The sequence below is a fragment of the Anomaloglossus baeobatrachus genome, chromosome 1, assembly GCF_048569485.1.
Source record: "Anomaloglossus baeobatrachus isolate aAnoBae1 chromosome 1, aAnoBae1.hap1, whole genome shotgun sequence".
Lineage (NCBI taxonomy): Eukaryota > Metazoa > Chordata > Amphibia > Anura > Aromobatidae > Anomaloglossus > Anomaloglossus baeobatrachus.
Window position 1 is genome coordinate 573,944,817 of NC_134353.1, and position 26,146 is coordinate 573,970,962.

Genomic DNA, 26,146 nt, shown 5'->3' on the forward strand with positions numbered 1-26,146 from the left:
CACAGGGAACTGCACTATTCTCTATCCTTGGTGCAGGGCCCACCCTCCTTGGTTCCGGGGTCCGCAACAGTGATTCTGTACCAACAGCACAAATCCTAGTCACCCAAACACTACACTTGTCAGGCACACCAGGGGCGTATTTCAAGCTGGGAAAGGAACCGCCCACCTATGAGTCAGACAGGCTGGTGGGAGGAGTCAGTTAGACAGTTGGTAGTAACTGAAAAAGAGAGAGGACCTGGGGATTAAGAGCTCCCTGAGGAGAGTCTGGCTGGGTCGCAGACAGTGGCCTGTGCCTGAGGAGACGGAAACCCAGTCGCGGGAAACTGGAGGACAGGGCTGGACGGGGCAAGAGGACCGTCAGCCATCGGATCCACAGTAACCGGTCTGGGGGCCGAGCACACAGCGGGGGACAGGCCCCTAAGTCGGGAGGTAGCTTCACACAACCCGGCAATTAACCTGCAGCGGGAAGTAGCTTCACGTGCTATCTGCAACGGCTCAGAGATTAGCGGTGTCAGCACAACGGAGGGATAGGACTTCCCACACAGAGCAGTCACAAAATCCCACGTGCCAGCTGCTAAGAGCAGGTCCCCAGTAAAAAGAGGGACGGGACCTGAAGGTTTCAAGCCAACAGGGCCAGGGACACACACAGTACACAGTGTATGGAGGAAGGCTCCAGTCCACCACAGAATCACTGAAAGGGACCACCGGACGTGCTGTTACCGAATGCAGCAGTACCAAGAGACTTTGTTTACCTCAGAGTCTGTGTCCACTGAATGCGTCATCACACCTGAGTGAGTACCCTGGCTCCCCAGCGCCTTGCCGGCCCTATATCAATATAGACTGTTCCTACCTATTCCCTACCCTGAGTCCCAGGGCCCCTACCTGCGGAGGGAATCATCACCAGGCTGCCCCAATACCATCAGCCCCGGCACTCCCATAAGGCATCGGCGGTATTCCTTATTACGGCACACCGCAGGTGGCGTCACAAATATTCTCCCCTGTAAATAACCCTTTTTTTTTCATCGAAGTGTCTGCCGAGCAGTCCGACTGCTGCTAGGGCGTCACACATTGATTTTTGGCGTCACGAACAGGATCGGACTGGACCCACTAACCTGGGTGACGTGCGCCTGCTCCAAAACTGTTGAGCCCTAAGTGAATAAAATAATTCAGTTGCCACCATCTTGCCACTGAAAACCAAGGGGGCATAGAAAGATGTCGGCGCCGGGTGAAGCGAGAGCAGCAGCGGTTCCCCCTCAAGATCAAGGTGACATGGACGCACGAGCGACCGCGCCGATAATGCCAATGACTTTACCGTATGTGCCAGGCGCTATCTGGCTACCACAATATGATGCTTCCCCTGACACACTGCAAGGATTCAAAAGAAAAATCCGCACACTCCTGGATATGTATGGGATGAATGACCGGCAGCAAGCGTCTGTACTACTCGGTCAGTTATCAGGTGCTGCAGAGCTGGAGGCGGAAACCTGGACAGATCAGGACCGGGCCTCAGTAACTGCCATTTGTGAACGTCTGCGACTTTCCTTTGAAAACCGCACTGAGGCAGAACTCCGGATAAAGTTTTACAACTGCAAGCAGCGCCCACAAGAAAGCATTAGAGACTATGCCCTGAGGCTGCAATCAGCGCTACGGACTCTCAAACTAACCATTCCCATCAGTGAAGCTGAAGGAAACAAGATGCTTGTTGAACAGTTTCTGCAAGGCCTGGGGTCAGTGGAGGACCGCAAGCAGCTACGGCTGTGGAATCTGGAATATCCTGCAATGGACTTTGCTGTTTTAAAAGACCGAGCCATCAAAGCTTTGCAAACCCCAGAGCCAGCTGATTCTTCTGCTACGTCCTGGCAAGCCGGCACTTCTCCTCTACATGTGCCGCCTCCTGTTAGAGCACTGCCAGAGCCAAAGACCCCAGCAGCGCCTGCAGGCGGTACCAGTGATTTGTATTTACATGTGCAGCAGCTGAGCAGTGATGTTGCAAGGATCCTAGAGGCAATGCAGCTCCAGCCCAAGACAGAGCCATCGGAGAAGCTTGCTAACCGCCCAGATGACGTCCCTTGGATGAGAGGGAGGACCTCGACATACAGAGGAAGGAACCGTGACCGGTATGAAAACCTTGTTTGTTATAGGTGCAACAAGACTGGTCACTACGCCCGTTTGTGTCCTTTAAACGGGCCACCCCTGGGGCCAAGGGCCACTCCCCAGGACTAAATCAACAAGGCCCAGCAGACTGGCGGGATTGGTATGTTGGAAGAAGGACCATCGTTTCCATCAGCTTGGATGGGATTCCGATTTCAGCACTTCTTGATACCGGCTCCCAGGTAACAACTATACCCTAAGTACTGTATACCAAATTCTGGTCAACTGAGGAACTCGCCCCACCGGACAATGATCTCACTATTTACGCTGTTAATGGTTTACCAGTAACACAACTCAGGTTCAAGGAGGTGACCATCAAGGTGGGCAGGGTGGAGTTAGCACGCCAAGGACTCATAGTAGTGCAGAATGACCCTAGTGACCGGAACCCTAAGATGATTTTGGGGACTAATGTTATTGAGAATTGTATGGGGGAAGTATTGTTTCTGCTCCAACAGCTCTCTGAAACTGCAGGAGCGGGACGCCAGAGGGTCCTGCAAAGAGAGATTCGAGCCCTCCAGCAGATGCAACAGGTAATTTTGTCTGGTGGGGAAATTGGCAGTGTACGGGTAATGGATGCAGCTCCTGTGGTAGTGCCCCCACGGAGTGAGATGATGATATGGTGCAGGGCAGCTGTAGGCTCCCGTGGACAGAATTACCAGGCAGTGGTAGAGGCCCTACCTTCAGAGCACTGGTCTACAGTACTGACAGCCAGAGGGGTAGTCGATGTCCGTAAGGGGAGAGTGCCCGTGCGAGTGTTGAATTGCGGGGTGGAAGAGGTTAGACTGCCCAGGTATGCTACCATAGCCAAATTGTACACTGTGAGTGAGAATTCCATCCAGACAGTAAAGTCCTCAGCCACACCAGATCAGTCAGCCACAGACAGTTCCCAGATTCAGCAAGAACAGTGGTGTCAAGAGTTACATGTAGGTACTGACTCCACTCCACTACATCAAAAACAAGGGGTCTACAGGGTGGTTCAGGAGTATGAGCAAGTGTTTAGTAAACACCCATTAGACTTTGGGAGGGTGAAAGGGGTTCAGCATCATATACCCACAGGCATTCATCCACCTATAAAGGAAAGGTATAGGCCCATACCACCTGCTCACTACCAGTGTGCCAAAGACATGCTGAGAAGTATGAAGGAGGCTGGGGTCATCCGTGATAGTTGCAGCCCCTGGGCAGCCCCGCTAGTCCTAGTGAAGAAGAAAGACGGCACTATAAGGATGTGCGTGGACTATAGGCGAATTAACAACATCACACATAAGGATGCCTATCCACTGCCCAGAATTGAAGAGTCCCTGACTGCATTAAGATCTGCAAATTACTTCTCTACCCTTGACCTCACTAGTGGTTACTGGCAAGTGTCTGATGCTGAGGAGGATCGCGAGAAGACCGCTTTTGCCACCCCGATGGGATTATGTGAATTTAACAGCATGCCATTCGGGCTGTGCAATGCACCTGGTACGTTTCAACGACTCATGGAGAGCTGTTTGGGCCATTGCAACTTCGAGACTGTCCTGCTGTACCTGGACGACGTAATTGTATATTCCAAGACCTATGAGGAGCATCTGGGACATCTGGCAGAAGTATTTGAAGCCCTTTCCAGGTACGGGATGAAACTAAAACCCTCCAAATGTCACCTGCTGAAGCCCAAAGTCCAATACCTGGGGCATGTAGTGAGTGCCGAAGGTGTGGATCCGGACCCTGAGAAAATCACGGCTATCCAGAACTGGCCCAGGCCTCAGAACATCAAAGAGGTGCGCCAGTTCCTGGGATTGATGGGGTACTACCGGAGGTTCGTGAAAGGCTATACCAAGATGGCATCCCCCTTGCAAGATCTCCTAGTCGGACAAACAAAGCACGGCAAGACTTCTGGCTCTCCATTCACATGGGGTGAGGAGCAGGAAAAGTCCTTCAAGTGGATGAAGTCAGCTTTGACAGGAGATGAGATTCTGGCATATCCTGACTATAACCTCCCATTTGTGCTGTACACTGATGCCAGCAACGTGGGACTGGGAGCTGTTCTATCCCAGGTACAGGATGGCAAGGAAAAGGTGATTGCATATGCCAGCAGGAAACTCCGACCAACAGAAAGAAATCCTGAGAACTATAGTTCTTTCAAGCTGGAGTTCTTAGCACTTGTTTGGGCCGTGACAGAGAAGTTTAAGCATTACCTGGCTTCTGCAAAATTCACCGTGTATACAGACAACAACCCGTTGACACACCTGGACACGGCGAAGCTTGGAGCTTTGGAGCAGCGGTGGGTAGCACGACTGGCAAATTACGATTTCACTATAAAGTACAGGGCTGGTCGCAAGAACGCTAACGCTGATGCGTTGTCCAGGATGCCCCAGTTGTGTGATGATAGGAGGGATGAAGATGACCTGGAGGAGATTGAGCTACCTGCTTTCCATCGCCCTATTGATAGAGTGAAACCCCGATATTATAGTGATCAGCAAGAGGCGACCTTCAACCCATTGCCCCACCATGGTTGGCAAGAAGCCCAAGATAATGACCCTGCAATCAGATTGATAAAGGCATTGATATCCCAGGCTGATTCACACCTTGAACCAGATGCTCCAGAAGAAGCTAAGAAATTGTGGAAAGAAAGAAGTCGACTGTGTTTCCATGGAGGCAAGTTGTGCAGAAGAAGAATATGCCAGAAAGTGATACCCACAGCATCTGCACCAGTGGTGTTGGAGGCCTATCATGATAGAGCTGGGCACTTTGGTTGGAAGAAGTTGGAAATGTTGCTGAGAAGTCGCTTTTATTGGACTGGGATGAGAGACACCATAGAAGCTTGGTGCAGGAACTGTGGTCCATGTACATTAAGGAGAAAAGATAGCACCAGTCAGCGAGCGCCTTTGCAACCAATAGTAACTACCCAGCCTCTAGAACTCGTTGCCTTAGACCACGTCAAGCTCACACCAAGCAGGAATGGGTACACCTATGCACTCACCATAGTAGATCACTATTCAAGATTCCTGGTGGTGGTACCTGCCAAAGATCTAACTGCCAGCACTGCGGCGAAGGCTTTCCAGGCACACTTCTGCAGACCCCATGGTTACCCAGATCATGTTCTAACAGATCGAGGTCCCGCTTTTGAAGCAGAAATCTTCCAAGAATTTTGTAAATTGTATGGGTGTAAGAAGATACGCACTGCCCCCTACCACGCACAAACAAATGGGATGTGTGAGAAGATGAACTGTGTAGTCATCAACCTGCTGAAAACTCTACCCCTTGAAGAGCGGAACCAGTGGCCTGAAAAATTGCCAGATCTTGTGGACATGTACAATAGTATTCCTGTGAGTTCCACTAAATGCACACCCGCTTATCTCATGAGGGCTAGACCTGGGAGACTGCCAGTGGATCTGGAGATGGAAGTTGAGATGCCTGAAGTTTATTCCCCAAATGCAGATTGGGATACCAAGCGTAGAGCCCAATACAGGCAAATTCAGGACTATGTTGAGAAGAATGTGGACCAAAGTAGGGAAAAGCAAGAAAGAAGCTTTAACAAGCAAGCCCAAGCCCCTCCATTTTCACCAGGAGAAGTGGTCTTAAAAAGAAAAAGAAAGATGCATAAACTGGACGACCAGTGGGAAAGAGAGCCATATGTGGTCCAGCCTTCCAATTTCAACAACCAGAAGATCTGTCTTGTCAGCAAGGACCAAGGAAGAACCACAGCTGTCATTTCCCGTGATCACTTGAAAAAGTGCCCTGAACCCCTGAACATCCAGAAGGAAGAACAGCCCCAACCTCAAGTGACTGAGAAAAAGAAGAGAGTGATCCACACCATCCTAGGTGACTTCCCGGAAGATTGGCCTATGTACAATGGAGCAGTGATTGTGCCTGTACTCACATTCCCGCAACCCGCGGAAGAACCAGAACCAAGGAGGCCTGAAATCATTGCACCTAGAGAAGTACCCATACCAGCACCACGAACACGTAGATTACCACCTACAACACCTAGCACCAGTAGTGGGGAACAGGTAGTAGCAAACACCACAGTACAAGGGTTAGAGGGAAGCCAGAGAAGGTCCACCCGTGTGAACTTTGGTCAGCCCCCACATAGGTTCAGAGATGAGGAATGGTAGCGGAACCTTGCTACTCTACCCTAATGTAAATAGTCTAAATATAGAGTAAATTTAAAAATGTTTAGTATTTTCCATGCTTTTAATTCTACTATTTTCCATGCTAATGATAGTCATGTAAGACATGTTGATATAGAGTGTTGATAACAAGAATGTTGATTTTATTTTAATTACCTGGATTCATGACCTGATTGATGACCAATGATAAGTTTTATTGAAAATGGACCTTTGGCTACAGGACTGGTGGTAGCCAGCGCGAACTGGTGCTATTGTAAATGGTTATTTCCCATTCATAGCCACGGACTGCATCCCCACCTACAGGAGAAGACACAGGTGGAGGAGAGACCTGGGAGACATATGGCCCAGGTCTGGCCACCAACAGGAGCGGTGGCTTGCCTCCTTTTGGAACTTTGGGGGTGGGATGAAGGACTGGGAAAGCAAAACGTTGGGTTCAAGCAAAGTGCCTCCCCTGCGTGGGATAAATAGATGTTTTTCTTATTAAAATGTTCACTTGTTGCAGATAAAAATAAACACTCTGGGTGCACTGTAGCTCGGGGACGCGCTACGTTTAACCAAGGGGGAATGTGACGCCCCTGGACTAGTCCAGTGTGTCACAGGGAACTGCACTATTCTCTATCCTTGGTGCAGGGCCCACCCTCCTTGGTTCCGGGGTCCGCAACAGTGATTCTGTACCAACAGCACAAATCCTAGTCACCCAAACACTACACTTGTCAGGCACACCAGGGGCGTATTTCCAGCTGGGAAAGGAACCGCCCACCTATGAGTCAGACAGGCTGGTGGGAGGAGTCAGTTAGACAGTTGGTAGTAACTGAAAAAGAGAGAGGACCTGGGGATTAAGAGCTCCCTGAGGAGAGTCTGGCTGGGTCGCAGACAGTGGCCTGTGCCTGAGGAGACGGAAACCCAGTCGCGGGAAACTGGAGGACAGGGCTGGACGGGGCAAGAGGACCGTCAGCCATCGGATCCACAGTAACCGGTCTGGGGGCCGAGCACACAGCGGGGGACAGGCCCCTAAGTCGGGAGGTAGCTTCACACAACCCGGCAATTAACCTGCAGCGGGAAGTAGCTTCACGTGCTATCTGCAACGGCTCAGAGATTAGCGGTGTCAGCACAACGGAGGGATAGGACTTCCCACACAGAGCAGTCACAAAATCCCACGTGCCAGCTGCTAAGAGCAGGTCCCCAGTAAAAAGTGGGACGGGACCTGAAGGTTTCAAGCCAACAGGGCCAGGGACACACACAGTACACAGTGTATGGAGGAAGGCTCCAGTACACCACAGAATCACTGAAAGGGACCACCGGACGTGCTGTTACCGAATGCAGCAGTACCAAGAGACTTTGTTTACCTCAGAGTCTGTGTCCACTGAATGCGTCATCACACCTGAGTGAGTACCCTGGCTCCCCAGCGCCTTGCCGGCCCTATATCAATATAGACTGTTCCTACCTATTCTCTACCCTGAGTCCCGGGGCCCCTACCTGCGGAGGGAATCATCACCAGGCTGCCCCAATACCATCAGCCCCGGCACTCCCATAAGGCAGCGGCGGTATTCCTTATTACCGCATACCGCAGGTGGCGTCACAAATATTCTCCCCTGTAAATAACCCTTTTTTTTTCATCGAAGTGTCTGCCGAGCAGTCCGACTGCTGCTAGGGCGTCACACAAGCATGCCACAAACAGAGTCGCCTGAGGTATGCAAAAGCACATTTGGACAAGCCAGTTACATTTTGGAAGAAGGTCCTGTGGACTGATGAAACAAAGATTGAGTTGTTTGATCATACAAAAAGGCGTTATGCATGGAGTCAAAAAAACACGGCATTCCAAGAAAAGCACTTGCTACCCACAGTAAAATTTGGTGGAGGTTCCATCATGCTTTGGGGCTGTGTGGCCAATGCCGGCACCAGGAATCTTGTTAAAGTTGAGGGTCGCATGGATTCAACTCAGTATCAGCAGATTCTTGACAATAATGTGCAAGAATCAGTGACGAAGTTGAAGTTACGCAGGGGATGGATATTTCAGCAAGACAATGATCCAAAACACCGCTCCAAATCTACTCAGGCATTCATGCAGAGGAACAATTACAATGTTCTGGAATGGCCATCCCATTCCCCAGACCTGAATATCATTGAAAATCTGTGGGATGATTTGAAGCGTGCGGTCCATGCTCGGCGACCATCAAACTTAACTGGAATTGTTTTGTAAACAGGAATGGTCAAATATAACTTCCTCCAGGATCCAGGAACTCATTAAAAGCTACAGGAAGCGACTAGAGGCTGTTATTTTTGCAAAAGAAGGATCTACAAAATATTAATGTCACTTTTATGTTGAGGTGCCCATACTTTTGCACCGATCAAATTTTGTTTAAATGCGGATTGCACATTTTCTGTTAGTACAATAAACCTCATTTCAATCCAGAAATATTACTCAGTCCATCAGTTATTAGATATATGAAACTGAAATAGCTGTTGCAAAAACCCAAATTGTTATAAAGAAAAAGGTTAACATTAACACTAGAACTACTGAGGTAGTCATTTTGACTACTTTGCACTATGTATTTCTATATAGGTGTCACGAGTCCAGTAGTTCTAGTGTTAGTAGGGGTGGCCAAACTTTTTCATATGACTGTATTTGTCTGATCACTAGTATAATGCAATGCCATGCACAAGCATGGCAATACATTACACTTGTCAGCTTTACACTGACAGATCGCCTATTAGACCCTGCTTCTGGCATGATCTAACAGGCCACCATACATGACAGAACCATAGGTAATCATTTGACCTCCGGCTGCCATGACAACCCATGTCACAGGGGGTGCTGGAGAGGTAACATTAGGAGCCCACTCCCTCTCACAAACGTCTATATGCCACGATCGCTATTGATCGCGACAGATGAAAGATAGCAAAGGGTTAACATCCAATGAGGTCACGATGATGTTAGCAGCCAAAACTGTCAATCTGCACCAAAATCCCGGCAGCACTCTGGCGGTCCTAATGCCAGCCTGACCGATAAACATAGAGAAAAGCCGGCGCTGCACAAAGTAGAGCAAGCTCTGACGTTTACCTACGGTGGACAGTCATTAAAAGGTTAAAGTCAAAACTGCTTTTTAATAAATATTCTTTCCCACAATTATCAAGAAATTTTAGTCAGTGGAATGTTTCTTTTTCATTGCCAATTTGGGACTCCCCGGTCTAGTCATAATTTTATGCCAATTTAAATTCTCAAGAGCAAGTAACCTAAGTACCCACACACACAGAAAAAAAGTCTCTAGTGATTCTTTTCTACCGCTGCCTTGGAAAGTTCTTATTCTTGGCTTCTGTTGTGGTATAACGAGCATTTAAAGTCTAAATATAGACAATGGAGCTCAAACAAAGCAATCAACGTGTACAGTAACTCACTAAAGTGAATAAACACACCCCTCACATTTTTGTAAATATTTTATTATACCTTTAAATGGGACACCAGTGAAGATATAACACTTTGATACATTATAAAGTAGTCAGTGTGCAGCTTGAATAACAGTGTAAATTTGATATGCCCTCTAAATAACTCAATAAACAGCCATTAATGTCTAACCAACTGGTAATAAAAGAGTACTTCCCTAAGTGAAAATGGTCAAATTGCGTTCAAATTATCAATATTTCGTGTGGCCGCCATTATTTGTAACCACTACCTTAAGTCTCTTGGGCATTAAGTTCAGTAGAGATTCACAGGAGCCACTTGACTCCTCTTCCCTCCTCCATGATGACATCATGCAGCTGGTGGATGTTAAGACACCTTTAGCTCCCCCACTTCCGTTTGAGGATGCCCCACAGATGCTCCATAGGGTTAAGGTCTGGAGACATGCTTGGCCAGTCCAGCACCTTTACCCTCAGTTTCTTTAGCAAGGCAGTGGTCTTCTTGGAGGTGTGTTTGGGGTCGTTATGTTGGAATACTGCCCTGCAGCCCAGTTTCCGAATGGGAGGGGTAATAATGGTCTGCTTCAGTATGTCACAGTACATGTTGGCATTTATGGTTCCTTTAATGAACTGTAGTCCCCACAGCCGGCAGCACTCATGCAGCCCCAAACCATGACACTCCCACCACCATGGTTGACTGTAGGCAAGACACACTTGTCTTTGTACGGTTGCACACACACACACTGAAACTGGACTGTTTGGCTACCGCAGTAAACTAACAATGAAATTAACTTTGTCTCTTAGCTCCTTGCATACATCACTGTTGAACTCATATGCCCCAAAGCCTGACAGAAAAGATATTCATCTCTATGTACTCTAAAACTGAAAGAAAAAAAATCTTTGAAAATGCCGTGTTCAAAAGCAGTGGTCCAGACTATATCTGTAGAATGGAAAGATTATATCCGGCTCACGGGGAGTCTGAATTTGAACAGTTTTTCCGAATGTGGCCGGAGTGGATCATGTTTAGAGAGTCCTCTGATTTCTCGATGGTCCTCGGAAGTGACATTCCATTCATGGTCAAATAATACCTGGGACCTTCCTCGCCCCTTCCCCCACCCCACCCCCCTTTTTTTTTGTTTCTCTTCTCTCTTTTTTCTTTGACCTGCCATCTCTATCCTCCCTCCTTTCTCTATAATTCTTACTACATTCTTCTTTGATTTAGATTTACAATAAAAAACAGTTTCTTCATACAGTAGCAAACACTGGGATTGTTATGTGAACATTATATGAGACACTTCTTATGTTCAACCATGAGTTTAGTTCTGCAGGATACTTAAAGACACGTGTTGTCGAACTTGGGCGGCCTATTTTGAGTGATTCACTGTCTATATTGTATTGGCGTAACAAAGTAAGTGCAATATGTATCCTGTCTCGTTGATACACTTCAATAAATGATTTTTGAAAAAAAAGTGGTGGTCCAGATTTGCAATGTCAAATATGCACTCCACAATTCTCTTCCCCAGCATGTGAATGGAAAAGAAGGCAATTCTTAAGTCTTATTTCCTCCATTACAAATACACAATGTGGATAAGAAACAAAACGACAAAACATTAGCGAGAGACAAAAATCGTTCCTGGATTTCAATTATAGTGACAAAGAGACTAATAAACTATTTGTTCTACTAACAACCAAGTAACAAAATGTAATTTCTTAATTGCAATCCGTGCAATCCAAAATAGGGCAATAAAAGAGCCAGTGTACAAAATGCCAACAACGGAAAGCAGCAATGGGTGGGAGAATTCACTGGCATGCTTTCTATTCACTACATGCAGGGATATGGCAGGAGACCAAGTGTTGGTATTGCCCAACACAACCAGATCAAACCCGGTAAAAGAAAAAAAAAAGTTTGAAATTATAATTAGCTTTGCAGTGGCCTAATCTACCTGATCTAACATGGGCGCATAGGGACAATATAGCAACCTGGGCAGAAAAACTGATGAGGGAAATATCCAAAGCCTGGTACATATCATGCATGCATCTGATTCTAAAATATAGATGTGGGGAGTCATACCTGCTGGGCATCAGACAGCGCCTTTATCATCCGTCCTGCCATGTGTGCAGCAGCACATCTCCATGCCTGATATCAGATCAGGGAGAAGACAAAGGTGCTGCACAACCAGAAATGCCAGTGCAGGCTCCAGCTATGGCGGTATTCTCAAATCTGTGTGCCACGGTACAAGCACAGATCATATATACGAAAAGAACCCTGTTCATTGGTCTCTTGAGTCAAACTGATACAGTTCCTTGCAAAAAGTATTCCCCCCATGTCATCAGGTTTTTTTGGAGGGTATGCATTAGTTCATGTAAAGACTATGCTACAACTGTGACCATTTGCTTCTCTTTTTATTATGAAGCAAACATCATATAAGACAAAATAACTGAAAACTTCAGCGTACATAACTATTCACTTCTCTAAAGTCAGTGCTTTGTAGAGCCTCCTTTTGCAGCAATTTCAGCTGCAAGTGGCTTTGGCTAAGTCTCTATGAGCGTTCCTCATCTTGTCACTGGGATTTTTGCCCATTCCTGAAGGAGAAAAACTGCTCCAGCTCCCTCAGGTTATATGGTTTCCTCTGGTGAACAGCAATCTTCAAGTGTAACCACAGATTCTCAATTGGTTTAAAGGTCTGGGTTTTGACTAGGCCACTCATTAACCAGTTTCCCCTTAAACCACCCTAGTGTTACTTTCGCATTATGCTTTGGGTCATTGCCTTGTTGGAAGGTGAACCTCCATCCAAGTCTCAAATCAGTGACAGACTGAAACAGGTTTTCCTCAAGAATATCCCTGTATTTCACCTCATCCATCTTCCCCTCAACTGGGACCATTTTCCCTGTCCCTGCTACCAAAAAATATCCCGACAGCATGATGCAGTCACCACCACATTTCACTGTGGGGATGGTGTTCTTGGGTAAAGGTGAGAGAATCTTTGTAGGTTTGGTTCGCTGGCAGCAAATGAACCAAACCTCCACATGTCTGAACCTTGCCCGTGCAGGTTCAGAAACACCAATTGGCAGTTTGAGTCTCCACCCACATGCAACCAGTCATAAGCAGATCACTTCCAGGAGAGGGTGGGTGGGCATTTTCAAATTTTTGTTTGGGGTTCCAAACTACACGTGATCACACTGTTGCTACCCCCAGTGCGAGCTGTTCAAACACTGCAAGCGGCTGAACACAAAGCGTACCTGAGCACAGAGTTGCTAGTTAAGTTTGCACGTAAAGCATTTGAACTATGAACCCAAGCCCTGTGTTTTTAAGTTTGTGTTTAATTTGAAAACCGATCGTCAGGTTCGCTCATCTATATTCTTGGGGTGATGAGCTGTGTTGGTTTGGCTCCAGACATAGTGTCTACCATGTTAGCCAAAAAGTTCAATTTTGGTCTCAACTGACAACAGCGTTGACTTGTGCTTGTCAACAACTTGTCTCTGACTTGTTTGGAGATCTCATTGGTCCTCATGGTTCTGTTTATTTAGTAGTGCTTCCTCTTGCTTAATGGTGCTGCAGCATCTGTGTCCTTTCAGAAAAGGTGTGTATATGCTGATAGACCCTGGGACACTTAACCCCTTCAGTCCCCAGCCTGTTTTCACCTTAAAGACCAGGCCATTTTTTACATTTCTGACCAGTGTCACTTTGACAGGTTATAACTCTGGAACGCTTCAACGGATCCTGGCGATTCTGAGATTGTTTTTTCGTGACATATTGTACTTCATGTCAATGGTAAATTTAGGCCGATATTTTTTGCGTTTATGTGTGAAAAGTTTGGAAATTTGGCGAACATTTTGAAAATTTCGCAATTTTCAAAATTTGAAATTTTATGCCCATAAATCTGTGAGATATGTCACACAAAATAGTTACTATGTAACATTTCCCACTTGTCTACTTTACACCAGCGCAATTTTCGAAACAAAATTTTTTTCCGTTAGGAAGTTAGAATGGGTCAAAGTTCATCAGCAATTTTTCATTTTTCCAACAAAATTTACAAAAAAAAATTTTTTAGGTACCACATCCCATTTGGAGTGACTTTGAGAGGCCTAGGTGACAGAAAATACCCAAAAGTTACACCATTCTAAAATCTGCACTCCTCACACTGCTCAAAACCACATCTAAGAAGTTTATTAACCCTTTAGGAGCTTTACAGCAACCAAAGCAATGTGGAAGGAAAAAATGAAAATTTTACTTTTTTACACAAAAATGTTACTTTAGCCATAAAATTTAGCATTTTCACAAGGGTATCAGGAAAAATGCACCATAAAATTAATTGTGCAATTTCTCCTGAGTACACCGATATCTCATATGTGGGGGAAATCAATTGTTTTGGCGCACGGCAAGGCTCGGAAGAGAAGGAGCATCATTTGAATTTTTGAAAGCAAAATTGTCTGGAATAATTAGCAGATGTGATGTTGCGTTTGGAGACCCCCTGAGGTTCCTAAACAATGGAGCTCCCCCACACTGACCCCATTTTGGAAACTAGACCCCTCATGGAATTTATCTAGATGTTTATTGAGCACTTTGAACCTCTGGGGGCTTCACAAAAGTTAATAACTTTGAGCAATGAAAATAAAATAAAAAAAAATTACCACGAAATTGTTACTTCAACCAGGTAGCTTTTTTTTTCACAAGGGTATCAGGAAAAATTGCAACATAAAATGTATTGTGCATTTTCTCCTGAGTACACAGATACCTCATATGTGGTGGAAATCAAATGTTTGGGCGCACAGCAGGGCTCGGAAGGCAAGGTGCGACAATTGACTTTTCAAACGCAAAATTGTCTGGAATCGTTAGTGGATGCCATGTTGTGTTTGGAGACCCCCTGAGGTGCCTAAACAATGGAGCTCCCCCACAAGTGACCCCATTTTGGAAACTAGACCCCTCATTGAATTTATCTAGATGTTTACTGAACACTTTGAACCCCTGGAGGCTTCACAAAAGTTAAGAACGTTCAGCCGTGAAAATATATATATTTTTTTTTTACCATGAAATTGTTATTTCAACCAGGTAGCTTTTTTTTCCACAAGGGTATCAGGAAAAAATGCACCATACAATGTATTGTGCAATTTCTCCTGAGTACACAGATACCTCATATGTGGTGGAAAGTAATTGTCTGGGCACACAGCGGGGCTCAGAAGAGAAGGAGCGCCATTTCACAGCAAAATTGGTTGGAATTATTAGCGTACGCCATGTTGCGTTTGGAGACCCCCTGAGGTGCCTAAACAATGGAGCTCCCCCACAAGTGACCTCATTTTGGAAACTAAACCCCCATGGCATAAATCTACATGGGTAATGAGCACTTTGAACCCTCACGTGCTTCATACATTGAGTCATAAAAACAAAAAAGTACTTTTTTTTTTCCACAAAATGTTATTTTAGGCTCCATTTTTTAATTTGTACAGGGGTAACAGGATAAAGTGGACCGCAAAATTTGTTGCGCAATTTGTTCTGAGTACGCTGATACCTCATATGTGGCAGAAAAACACTGTTTGGGCGCACGGCAGAGCTCCAGAGGGAAGGAGCGTCATTTGACTTTTTAAATGGAAAATTAGCTGGAATCGTTAGCCGCACCATGTCGCGTTTGGAGATCCCCCTGATATGCCCAAACAGTGGAGCTCCCCCACATGTGACCCCATGTTGGAAACTAGACCCCCCCCCAATACAAAGAAATATTAGTTTGGCATAATAAAAAATACAGACGTCAGTAAAAAAAAAAAAAATATATACACCTGCAACTGACACTAAGGCAAGTGCCACACGTGAGAGCAATGCACAAATCTCGCATCGCATCACCCGACACAGCCGCACACTCCTGTCTGGAAGAGAGCGACCGTGCCGGATGATGCGGTGTGAGACTCGAGCATCGCTCTCATGTGTGGCACTGGGCTGACCCTTACAATATTCAGTAAAAAATACTGTAGTTGATGATTACTACAGTATAATTTTACTGGCCCTAAACTAAGTTTATTTGTATTTCTTTCTTAGTTTACAGAAAAAAAAATTAGGACGAACGCACAGATGTACTGCAAAAGGGGGGGGGGACTAGGTGGGATGGAAAAAAGATGGATGGAGGATAGAAGAGGGCGCAACGGATGCAGGAGCGGCGGAGGATGGGTGAGGGGCCACGGCGGAGGATTGGTGAGGGGGCACGTCGGAGGATGGGAGGGCGTGGCGGATGGAGGAGCGGTTGAGGATGGGTGAGGGCACAACGGATGCAGGAGTGGCGGAGGAAGGGGGTGCGAGGGGAAGGGTGGAAGGGGAGTGGGAGGTGAGATTGGGGATAGCTACCTTACAGAATGCATCTAGGCAGCAGGATTGCAGCAGATCCGGGAGGGGGGGAGGGGGCAGAGGATTAAGGGGATGAGAGAGAGCAGGCAGCAGATAAGGGAGGGGGCAGAGGCTGATGGCGGAGTGAGGTGGCAGATGCAAGGGCGCAGAGGCTGATTGGGGAATGAGGTGGCAGATGCAGGGGCGCAGAGGCTGATGGGGGAGTGAGGTGGCAGATGCAGGGGCGCAGAGGCTGATGGGGGAGTGAGGTGGCAGATGCAGGGGCGCAGAGGCTGATGGGGGAGTGAGGTGGCAGATGCAGGGGCGCAGAGGCTGATGGGGGAGTGAGGTGGCTGATGCAGGGGCGCAGCGGCAGATGGGGAGAGAACTGTGGCTGATTGGTAGAGTGCGGCGGCAGATGCAGGGGCGGTGGAGCGGCTGATGGGGAGAGTGTGGCGGCTGATGCAGGGGCGGTGGAGCAGCTGATGGGGAGAGTGTGGGGGCTGATGCAGGGGCGGTGGAGCGGCTGATGGGGAGAGTGGAGCGGCAGATGTTGGGGAGAGTGGAGCGGCAGATGTTGGGGAGAGTGGAGCGGCAGATGTTGGGGAGAGTGGAGCGGCAGATGCTGGGGAGTGCAGCGGCAGATGCTGGGGAGTGCAGCGGCAGATGCTGGGGAGTGCAGCGGCAGATGCTGGGGAGTGCAGCGGCAGATGCTGGGGAGTGCAGCGGCAGATGCAGGGGAGAGTGGAGCGGCAGATGCTGGGGCGGTGGAGCGGCAGATGCAGGGGCGGTGGAGCGGCAGATGCAGGGGCGGTGGAGCGGCAGATGCAGGGGCGGTGGAGCGGCAGATGGGGAGAGAGCAGTGGCTGATGGGGAGAGGGGAGCGGCAGATGCTGGGGCGGTGGAGCGGCAGATGCTGGGGCGGTGGAGCGGCAGATGGGGAGAGAGCAGTGACTGATGGGGAGAGGGGAGCGGCAGATGCTGGGCGGTGGAGCAGCAGATGGGGCGAGAGCAGTGACTGATGGGGAGAGGGGAGCGGCAGATGCTGGGCGGTGGAGCAGCAGATGGGGCGACAGCAGTGACTGATGGGGAGAGGGGAGCGGCAGATGCTGGGGCGGTGGAGCAGCAGATGGGGCGAGAGCAGTGACTGATGGGGAGAGGGGAGCGGCAGATGCTGGGCGGTGGAGCAGCAGATGGGGCGAGAGCAGTGACTAATGGGGAGAGGGGAGCGGCAGATGCTGGGGCGGTGGAGCAGCAGATGGGGCGAGAGCAGTGACTGATGGGGAGAGGGGAGCGGCAGATGCTGGGCGGTGGAGCAGCAGATGGGGCGAGAGCAGTGACTGATGGGGAGAGGGGAGCGGCAGATGCTGGGGCGGTGGAGCAGCAGATGGGGCGAGAGCAGTGACTGATGGGGAGAGGGGAGCGGCAGATGCTGGGGCGGTGGAGCAGCAGATGGGGCGAGAGCAGTGACTGATGGGGAGAGGGGAGCGGCAGATGCTGGGGCGGTGGAGCAGCAGATGGGGCGACAGCAGTGACTGATGGGGAGAGGGGACGGCAGATGCTGGGCGGTGAGCAGCAGATGGGGCGACAGCAGTGACTGATGGGGAGAGGGGACGGCAGATGCTGGGGCGGTGGAGCAGCAGATGGGGCCACAGCAGTGACTGATGGGGAGAGGGGACGGCAGATGCTGGGCGGTGAGCAGCAGATGGGGCGACAGCAGTGACTGATGGGGAGAGGGGACGGCAGATGCTGGGCGGTGGAGCAGCAGATGGGGCGACAGCAGTGACTGATGGGGAGAGGGGACGGCAGATGCTGGGCGGTGAGCAGCAGATGGGGCGACAGCAGTGACTGATGGGGAGAGGGGACGGCAGATGCTGGGCGGTGGAGCAGCAGATGGGGCGACAGCAGTGACTGATGGGGAGAGGGGACGGCAGATGCTGGGCGGTGGAGCAGCAGATGGGGCGACAGCAGTGACTGATGGGGAGAGGGGACGGCAGATGCTGGGCGGTGGAGCAGCAGATGGGGAGACAGCAGTGACTGATGGGGAGAGGGGACGGCAGATGCTGGGGCGGTGGAGCGGCTGATGGGGAGAGTGCAGCGGCCGCCATGACGCTCTCCTCCTGCTGCGCCACCCCCTGCATCTGACGCCGCTTGCTCTTACTGCTGAGTAGCGGCGTCACATGCAGGGGCGCAGTGGGAGAGCAGGGGCGAAGCACATGGAGCAGGGCAGCGGTGGATCGGGGGCTGTGACTCACAGATGGGCGCCTGCAGGGATCGCTCTCCTCAGATTCCACGGAGGGAGAAGCTAAGGAGAGCGATCTCCTACAGCGAGCTCACCCGGTTCCAGAGGCACGGTGCTGCTTGGAGAAATCGGTCACAAGGCCGATCTCTCCAATCAGAGCTGGGGGCGGGTGCAGTAAAGCTCACTGAGCTCCAGCCAATGGCCAGTGCTGCAGCTGCACTGACATAGCTGGATTTCAATGCTTCAGCCATTTTCAATGGCTGAAACATAACACTGGCTGTGATTGGCTGACGAACGCCGTTCAGCCAATCACAGCCTCCGTAGGTCCGGGAAGGAGACACCACCCCTCCTGAGGTCAGGTACAAGTCCTCTCCTTCCCGAATCTACAGTTTTTTAAAACCGATCGCGGTGCCTGGTGCTCTGGTGCCGCGATTCCGCCATGACGGATCTAGCCGTCATGGGTCTTTAAGTACCAGGGCACCATGACGGCTAGATCCGTCAAAGGTCGTGAAGGGGTTAAGGCCCCTTTACACACTGCAACATCGCTAGCGATAACGCTGTAACATCACCGGTTTTGTGACGTAATAGCGACCTCCCCAGCGACATTGCAGTGTGTGAAACGCATCAGAGACCTGGCCCCCGCTGTGAGGTCCCTGATTGCTACAAATCGTTCAGGACCATTTTTTGGTCCTTTGTTTCCCGCTCTGCAGCATGCATCGGTGTTTTTGACACCGTTACGACGACATCATTAGCGACTTTGAAACATGCTATAGCGTTCCCTTTCCCACCCCCTTAACTCTGATTGGTGGTCGCTGTTTCGTTCTGATTGGGCGGCTTTCACTGAAAAGAAGGCAACTTTAGCGCTTCTGTCCTTTATTTGAAAGCTACCTTGTTCCTGAGCGTGCTGGTTTGCGGATCATTAGAGAGTTCTCCTGTCTGCAATACTATAAAGCCTATACGGTAAGCATCATTTGATTGAAGCGGTATTGATGCTGTATAGATAAACCAGTGTGGAGTCGCCGCACAGAGAATTCTACAAAGATTCGCTAAGCAACAGAAGGTCAGGAACAAAGGATATACAAGCGCGACTTTTGCCAATCTTTCCAAGCTCGGGATCGCCAATAAGAACGCACTAGAGATCACCAATCGGAGCTGAGGGGGGGCGTGTAAAAAGGACACCTAGGTGGCTTCAGCGCCAAACCCCACGCCCCTAACATAGGTGTGAGTCGTCAAATAGCTGCTGTGTGACCAGCGAGGTCGTTCTGCAGGTCCGTATCGCTGCTGCGTCGTTGCCCAGATCTGCCTGTTTGACAGCTCAACAGCGACTGTTTAGAGACTTTCCAACGATCCCGGCCAGGTCGGGATTGCTAGAAAGTCTCAGTGTGTAAAGGAGCCTTTAGATTGCACACAGGTAGACTTCCTTTCACTAAGTATGCGACTTATGAAGGTAATTGCTTGCACTAGAAACTTTTAGGGGTTTCATAGCAAAAAACATGAATACATATGCACATGGCAATTTTTAATTATTTTATCTCATAAATTAAATTTTTGCCGATATTTTTCTCACTTCACTTTGCCAAGGTAGACGATTTAATGCTGATGCATCACACAAATCGGATTACAAAAATATTTACAAACAGGTTGTAAGGTACCAAAATAGGCAAAAAGCCAAGAAGGTTAATACTTTTGCAAGACAGTGTGTATATATATTATCAAATTCAAGTCAGGAAACCCTCAATCAGCCTGCAAATTAAGGTCCGTGCTCGAACCGTGACACAAGGATGTGTGAATATGGCATAAGGAACAAAGGAAAATGGGGCAGACCGGGACCACAGGCTCCTGGAGGAGTACCTATGTTCTTTTAGACCCATCTGTGTTGACGAATAAACCAGTTGGGAGCGTTACATCTCCAAGAGGTTGACATTATACACAATGGAAAGAATGAAAACAGTTTTGATGTTTATACTCGAGCTGCGGTACTTTTCTGAAAGGTGAGTGGAGCTTAGTAAGAGAGGTCTACTGCCTTACAACAAATTCATTATCATTTACACCAGAAAGTGGCTAAAGCAGATAGGTCTTTCACCCCATAACTGGAGTACCACTTGTGACACTGGTGCACAGGCATCAAAAATGTGCCAAATTCATTAAGAGTTTTGTGTCTCAATGAATTTACTGCATCTTACTCCTGCAGACTTTTAAAGTACCACTCTAGCAGCGGGGACTTATTAGTTGCCCCAAACACTGGGTCAAATACCTTGTAGAGATATTGAGCATCAATTAATTCTGCTGCTCTTTTGCATTTTTTTCTGCATTGCTTCATTGCAGAGATAGTCACATTTGTTGCGAGTGAAGTGCAGTATGTGAAATCTCCGCTTGGAGTTCAACTGAGTATTTCTCTAGCATCCTCTCTGAGGCATGCACTTTTACCCCCCCTCCCAGACACCACTAATCACAGCTCAGCAGCTGGTCTAACAGATTCAGATGCTACTGATTTGTGATTGGCTACACGTGGGAGGAAGGGGTAAAAGAGCACATCCCCCAGCTAGGGGCACTTTGCACACTACGACATCGCAAGCCGATGCTGCGATGCCAAGCGCGATAGTCCCCGCCTCCGTCGCAGCTGCGATAGCATGGTGATAGCTGGCGTAGCGAACATTATCGGTACGCCATCTTCACATGCACTCACCTGCCCTGCAACGCCGCTCTGGCCGGCGACCCGCCTCCTTATTAAGGGGGCGGGTCGTGCGGCATCATAGCGACGTCACACGGCAGGCGGCCAATAGAAGCGGAGGGGCGGAGATGAGCGGGACGTAAACATCCCGCCCACCTTCTTCCTTCCGCATAGCTGGCGTGAGACGCAGGTAGGAGATGTTCCTCGCTCCTGCGGCTTCACACACAGTGATGTGCTGCCGCAGGAACGAGGAACAACATCGTAACATCGGTCATTTCCAAATTATGGAAATGACCGACGCTACACCGATGATACGATTACGACAATTTTGCGCTCGTTAATCGTATCAAAAAGGCTTTACACACTACGATATCGCCTGCGACGCTGGATGTGCATCACTTTCAATTTGACCCCACCGACATCGCACCTGCGATGTCGTAGTGTGCAAAGTGCCCCTAAGAAACACCAGTTGGTCTCAAAGCAGACATTTCACATGTTGCGCTCCAAAAACAACTATTGGCAATATCTCATCAATGAATGTGACACAGCAAAAAATGGAAAAGAACGGCAGAATCTGGGGAGCTCAGAGATTGTTACAATGTATTTAAAGGAGTTGTCCGACATAAACTCAAAAATTTTTGTTAAGCTAATCTGTGCTGTATTGTCATATAAATCACACCTACATTGTTATTTTTTGTTTTCTAACTTTTGTTCCTCTTGAATTATCCCTTTATTCTCTGCAGCTTCTTGTTTACATTCAGATCCAGCAAACTGACCACTTCCTGTGCTGAACCTCAGTCAGAGCTGTCACCGCCCAGCCTCAGTGTCCAGCCTCGCCCCCTGCCCGCCCCTGCACACACATTCCCTGTCAGTATATTCTGCCCCAGCACCTGACCTGGTATCACTACAGCATTGCAAATAACAGCCCCACATCGGGCTGTGCACCGCACACGCACACATATGGCTCTGCACCGCACACGCACACACACACATATGGCTCTGCACCGCACAAGCACACATATGGCTCTGCACCGCACACGCACACATATGGCTCTGCACCGCACACGCACACATATGGCTCTGTACCGCACACATATGGCTCTGTACCGCACACGCACACATATGGCTCTGCACCGCACAAGCACACATATGGCTCTACACTGCACACGCACACATATGGCTATGTACCGCACACGCACACATATGGCTCTGTACCGCACACGCACACATATGGCTCTGCACACGCACACATATGGCTCTGCACACGCACACATATGGCTCTGCACACGCACACATATGGCTCTGCACACGCACACATATGGCTCTGCACACATATGGCTCTGCACACGCACACATATCTGCACCGCCCGCCCCCCATCCCCATCCCCATCCCCATCGGGAACACATGTAAGGAATACATACTCACCCGTCCTCGGTCCCCGCCGCTCCTGCACGTTCGCGCGCTGTCTGTGCTCTGACGTCACCACTGTGCTGAAGAGAGCACAGACAGCGGGAGGGACAGTGATGAGAAGCAGCGCTGCGCTGCTTCTCATCAGCACTTTCAAATGTACCGGCATCTGTGATCTGTGATGCCGGTACATTTGAATGTGTGATCCTGAGCAGAGGCCCGGTGCTGGAGCTGACACCACAGCAGCTGCCGCCAGGCCCCGCCCCCAGGGCACGGACCCCACAGCAGTGCAGGGGGAGGTTACTGGAGAGTAACAGAGGTGCGGGGGAATGTGTGGGAGGGTGCAAGGAAGGGGGCGGTGACTCCTCGCACTGTAGTCGCCCAGCAGGGAGGCGACATGCTGTTTCCACATTTGCATGTCAACATGGTCCTGCCCATGTTGACATGAAATGACCGGAAGCAGCAAAATCGCGGCAGGAGCGGTCACATGACCACTCTGAGCCGGGGGAGAGGGGCTGACAGCAGGGCAGCTATCTACTTACCTGCCCCAATGTAGCCCCATAGGGTAATAAAAAAAAAAAAAGTCAAAGAAGCCGGATAACCCCTTTAACGATTTTTTTTTAAGCAAGTGACAGGTCCTCTTTAATTGCTCCACTAAAAATCCTAAAATAAAAATAATCTATACATTATTGACACATGATCGCTGGAGACACAGTGCAGACATCAGAGGAACAGCACTAGAGGCAAGCATGACATTTTTATTTTGTTACGCACAGTATAGCTATCAAGAAGGGGGTTGGATAAAAGTGTTCAGTTCGATCTGGGCAGAAGTAGATATAGACCAGTGCTGTCCCTTTTTCACTGGCTGACTGGACAAGCTTGAACCTCCATTTTAAAAACTGATGAAATACTGACCAAACAGTGAAGAAAATCTGATTCAGTACACTGATGGAAACCGGTCCAATTGTTTTGTTTGACATGACGACGATGACAATAATAATAATAATAATAATAATAATAAAATAATAATAATAATAATAAAAAATAATAATGAATGAGTTGTCACACTGCTCATTAAACCATTGTGGAACTGCTCTATGATGCTCAATTGACAACTTGATAATAATAAGGGTGGCAGATAAGCATTCAGGGCATAGTGCCCAATACACATGAAGGTAACACCCCACGGGCACTTGTAACCGAGGCACAAAACTTATACTTGTTTCCCTAGTCATGCAACCAACATGACCCCCATCATTGGTATAAATACCCTGCTATACCCATAAGCTAAGCACTCACTGGATCCAACCAACCTCAGTTTCCCTGAGCTTCTCTCATGCTGCCTCTGCTAAGAAGCCTAGGAGAAAGCACAGTTAGGTCCCATGGCACAGCCAATTTGTCAATCTTCAGGATCACACTGCCCCTGGCAAAGCAGGAGGCCAAGGATTGGTGCGCTCCTGAACAACCCTTTAATCCAGTCCTGTGTCAAAAGACATTTAGCAAGAAACTATAACTGGTGTGACTCACTTGTGTCCTAGGTTACATTCTGATGACTTGTTTCCAGAAGTAATGCACCAGGAAGCAACCCTAATAAAAGACTTCTTTACCACATCTGGTAGTTTATTCTAAAAAGGGTTGTCAGGCTTGGTAATAGTGATACTATCAGTTTGTTTATAAGGCTGAGCACTGAATATTGCTAACTACATTCTACTAATAATATCATATAATACACATGAATAGAACAACGCAAAAACATCTAGAAAAAAAAAAACCCATGGCATAAACATCTCTTCTAAAACAGCATAAACAGCTGGACTGCCAAACATGTCCCTTAGAATAAGGGGGCTCTTTGGTGTATTTATAGTTCCTCTTTGGCAAATTCCGCTTTATAAAAAGTCCCAGACATACACAACCCTGCCCTTTAGTGACTACACTACCCCAATGTGCCTAATCCCTGTGGTATTACTTTATTGAAGGACCTTTCATTTACCGGTGTACACACAGGACAACGCATTTCACCGCAGGCAGGATTCTAATTCCAGTGCTTCATTCAAATGTTATACAGGAAATGCATACTATACAATGTAACCTGCGGATCAAAACACAGACGTACTATGCTCAGTATGTGAGCTGTTCACGGGAAAACAAAGCCTGGTTATTTTAGTGAAAGGAAAAAAACTTGGCTGCATAAATGTAACAGAAATGATAATTATCAGAAGAGGAAAACGTAAAAACACTCTTTAAAAGTATGTTCACACAATGAAGATGTTACACTGGTGCTACAGCCAATTAATGTAAATTGGAGTGTAAGCTGTAGTTCATATGGTGCAAATGTTATAGCTGTGGTGTGGGTGAGGACAGCTTTCTCAGCTCTGCTGCATTGCTAAATCTAAAAACTGACTGTGTCAGAACGGCTACACCCAGTAATCTAAGGGATACATCGTTAGATTCAGGGTCTCTTTGCCTACATAATGCTGCTCTCAGATGAGGTAGCAAAACCTAGACAGATTACTTTTGATACAATTTATAAAGGAAATGGAGGGTAATTATATAGAAAAGATATTCTCTTTTTAAAATAAACTCCTAGTTTTGGCTTCAAAAACCACATTGAAAAATCCAAGTAGGAAAACCCCCTCAAGAAGGTTATATTGTGTCTGATTTACAGTTTAGATGCAGAGATACACCCACTACTTCTACTCCACATTATAGGATATCTACAACTGAAGGAATTGCACCATCAGAAGAAACTCCGATATTACGATCTACCGTATTAGGGTAGAAGGGCATCATTCTGTGCTTGTCACCCCATAAAATAGATGGTCAACAATAGTATTTAGAGGCTGTGACAATACTATTTATGCACAGGTGGCCCATTGAGTTCAACAAGTGAAGTGTAATATTACATTTGCCCTGCACCATCTCTTCTTATAAAATATACGTGAAGGTACCTATAGTGTACAAGGAGGAGCGCCATAGGCACCTATTGTGTAAAAGACAGAGAGCCACGGACACCTACAGTGTACAAGACAGAGAGCCACGGGCACCTACAGTGTACAAGAAGGAGAGCCGCGGGCACCTACAGTGTACAAGAAGGAGAGCCACGGGCACCTACAGTGTACAAGAAGGAGAGCCGCGGGCACCTACAGTGTACAAGAAGGAGAGCCGCGGGCACCTACAGTGTACAAGAAGGAGAGCCGCGGGCACCTACAGTGTACAAGACAGAGAGCCACGGGCACCTACAGTGTACAAGACGGAGAGCCACGGGCACCTACAGTGTACAAGACTGAGAGCCACGGGCACCTACAGTGTACAAGACGGAGAGCCACGGGCACCTACAGTGTACAAGAAGGAGAGCCACGGGCACCTACAGTGTACAAGACAGAGAGCCACGGGCACCTACAGTGTACAAGAAGGAGAGCCACGGGCACCTACAGTGTACAAGAAGGAGAGCCACGGGCACCTACAGTGTACAAGACGGAGATCCACGGGCACCTACAGTTAACAAGGAGATCCACAGGCACCTACAGTTAACAAGGAGAGCCACGGGCACCTACAGTTAACAAGGAGAGCCACGGGCACCTACAGTTAACAAGGAGAGCCACGGGCACCTACAGTGTACAAGAAGGAGAGCCACGGGCACCTACAGTGTACAAGAAGGAGAGCCACGGGCACCTACAGTGTACAAGAAGGAGATCCACGGGCACCTACAGTGTACAAGAAGGAGATCCACGGGCACCTATAATGTACAAGGAGGAGCGCCACGGACACCTATAGTGTACAAGGAAGAGCGCCACAAACACCCATAGTGTACAAGGAGGAGCACCACGGACACCCAGAGCGTACAAGGAGTGCCACGGAC

The 26,146-nt window shown here is 48.4% G+C and overlaps 1 protein-coding gene across 2 annotated transcripts in view; it reads right to left on the bottom strand.

Moving 5' to 3' along the window:
* JAK2 (Janus kinase 2) overlaps positions 1-26,146 on the bottom strand; it is a 329,829-nt gene that overhangs the window by 298,847 nt on the left and 4,836 nt on the right. Inside the window, exon 1 of one of the 2 annotated variants that reach the window (XM_075317563.1) lies at positions 24,278-24,361. The exons of the other annotated variant lie outside the window; for it this stretch is intronic. The gene's annotated coding sequence lies outside the window, so the exon portion shown is untranslated. Of the gene's footprint in view, positions 1-24,277; positions 24,362-26,146 lie in introns of those variants that run through there. 2 annotated transcript variants of the gene reach the window in all.